The sequence below is a fragment of the Natator depressus genome, chromosome 28 (assembly GCF_965152275.1).
Source record: "Natator depressus isolate rNatDep1 chromosome 28, rNatDep2.hap1, whole genome shotgun sequence".
Lineage (NCBI taxonomy): Eukaryota > Metazoa > Chordata > Testudines > Cheloniidae > Natator > Natator depressus.
Window position 1 is genome coordinate 8,553,848 of NC_134261.1, and position 2,500 is coordinate 8,556,347.

The 2,500-nt window shown below is 64.4% G+C and overlaps 1 non-coding gene across 1 annotated transcript; it reads left to right on the plus strand.

Annotated features, from left to right (window-relative positions):
- Nucleotides 1-596: 596 nt before the first annotated feature.
- On the plus strand, nucleotides 597-715 carry LOC141979043 (5S ribosomal RNA). Its single transcript, XR_012636474.1, has one exon. It is a non-coding gene; the product is annotated as a 5S ribosomal RNA (ribosomal RNA).
- The last annotated feature ends 1,785 nt before the right edge of the window (nucleotides 716-2,500 follow it).

Genomic DNA, 2,500 nt, shown 5'->3' on the forward strand with positions numbered 1-2,500 from the left:
GGGTGCCCGGAGCCGGGTGCCGGCGGCCAGGATCGGGCCCCTGGAAGTCTGAAAAATTTTTTTCACCGACCCCCAAAGTGGTATTGGGGGGGGCTCATAAAGCCTCCGGAGCGAAAAAAAAAAAAAACGGAAAAAAGGATCGGGCCCACCCGAGGCAGGGGAGTCAGTAAGGGAAAGGGGACGAGGCGGCCCGGAGCCGGGTGCCCGGAGCCGGGTGCCCGCGGCCAGGATCGGGCCCCTGGAAGTCTGAAAAAAATTTTTTCACCGACCCCCAAAGTGGTGTTGGGGGGGGCTCACGAAGCCTCCGGAGCGGAAAAAAAAAAACGGAAAAAAGGATCGGGCCCACCCGAGGCAGCGGAGTCAGTAAGGGAAAGGGGACGAGGCGGCCCGGAGCCGGGTGCCCGGAGCCGGGTGCCCGCGGCCAGGATCGGGCCCCTGGAAGTCTGAAAAAAAAATTTTCACCGACCCCCAAAGGGGTGTTGGGGGGGGGCTCATGAAGCCTCCGGAGCGAAAAAAAAAAACGGAAAAAAGGATCGGGCCCACCCGAGGCAGGGGAGTCAGTAAGGGAAAGGGGACGAGGCGGACCGGAGCCGAGTGCCTACGGCCATACCGGACGGAAGGCCCCCGATCCCGTCCGATCTCGGAAGGTAAACCGTCCCGGGCCTGGCTAGTACTTGGATGGGTGACCGCCTGGGAATCCCAGGTGCCGTAGGCAGCTTTTCCCGCTGCGAGCCAGCTCTCTCCTTTTCTGGGGAACAAGGGCAGGGTCGCCCTGCCAGGGGCCCTGGGGCTGAAGTCCCTGCCGGCCACCAGGTCAACCCGGAGCCTGCCCCTCTGCGGCCAGCAGGTCAACCCCATACCGGCAGGGGGTTGACCTGGTGGCCGGGAAGCAGAGCGGCCAGCAGGTCAACCCCATACATTCAGCGGGTTGACCTGGTGGACGGGAAGGAAAGCGGCCAGCAGGTCAACCCCATACTTTCAGCGGGTTGACCTGGTGGCCGGGAAGGAAAGCGGCCAGCAGGTCAACCCCATACATTCAGCGGGTTGACCTGGTGGCCGGGAAGGAAAGCGGCCAGCAGGTCAACCCCATACATTCAGCGGGTTGACCTGGTGGCCGGGAAGGAAAGCGGCCAGCAGGTCAACCCCATACATTCAGCGGGTTGACCTGGTGGCCGGGAAGGAAAGCGGCCAGCAGGTCAACCCCATACATTCAGCGGGTTGACCTGGTGGCCGGGAAGGAAAGCGGCCAGCAGGTCAACCCCATACATTCAGCGGGTTGACCTGGTGGCCCGAAAGCAAACCGGCCACCAGGTCAACCCGGAGCCTGCCCCCGCGGGCAGGGGCCAAGCGGACCCCCCTCCGCCCGGGCTTGCCCTGCTCCGAGCCGGGGCTTAATCCCCGTCCGGCCACCAGGTCAACCCGGAGCCTGCCCCTCTGCGGCCAGCAGGTCAACCCCATGCCGGCAGCGGGTTGACCTGGTGGCCGGGAAGGAAAGCGGCCACCAGGTCAACCCCATACTTTCAGCGGGTTGACCTGGTGGCCGGGAAGGAAAGCGGCCACCAGGTCAACCCCATACTTTCAGCGGGTTGACCTGGTGGCCGGGAAGGAAAGCGGCCAGCAGGTCAACCCCATACATTCAGCGGGTTGACCTGGTGGCCGGGAAGGAAAGCGGCCAGCAGGTCAACCCCATACATTCAGCGGGTTGACCTGGTGGCCGGGAAGGAAAGCGGCCAGCAGGTCAACCCCATACATTCAGCGGGTTGACCTGGTGGCCGGGAAGGAAAGCGGCCAGCAGGTCAACCCCATACATTCAGCGGGTTGACCTGGTGGCCGGGAAGGAAAGCGGCCAGCAGGTCAACCCCATACATTCAGCGGGTTGACCTGGTGGCCGGGAAGGAAAGCGGCCAGCAGGTCAACCCCATACATTCAGCGGGTTGACCTGGTGGCCGGGAAGGAAAGCGGCCAGCAGGTCAACCCCATACATTCAGCGGGTTGACCTGGTGGCCGGGAAGAAAAGCGGCCAGCAGGTCAACCCCATACATTCAGCGGGTTGACCTGGTGGCCGGGAAGGAAAGCGGCCAGCAGGTCAACCCCATACATTCAGCGGGTTGACCTGGTGGCCGGGAAGGAAAGCGGCCAGCAGGTCAACCCCATACATTCAGCGGGTTGACCTGGTGGCCGGGAAGAAAAGCGGCCAGCAGGTCAACCCCATACATTCAGCGGGTTGACCTGGTGGCCGGGAAGGAAAGCGGCCAGCAGGTCAACCCCATACATTCAGCGGGTTGACCTGGTGGCCGGGAAGGAAAGCGGCCACCAGGTCAACCCCATACAGGCAGCGGGTTGACCTGGTGGCCCGAAAGCAAACCGGCCACCAGGTCAACCCGGAGCCTGCCCCCGCGGGCAGGGGCCGGCATACCCCCGTCCGTCCGGGGTCGCCCTGCCCCGGGCTCCGGGCTTAAGTCCCGAGCGGCCACCAGGTCAACCCGGAGCCTGCCCCCGC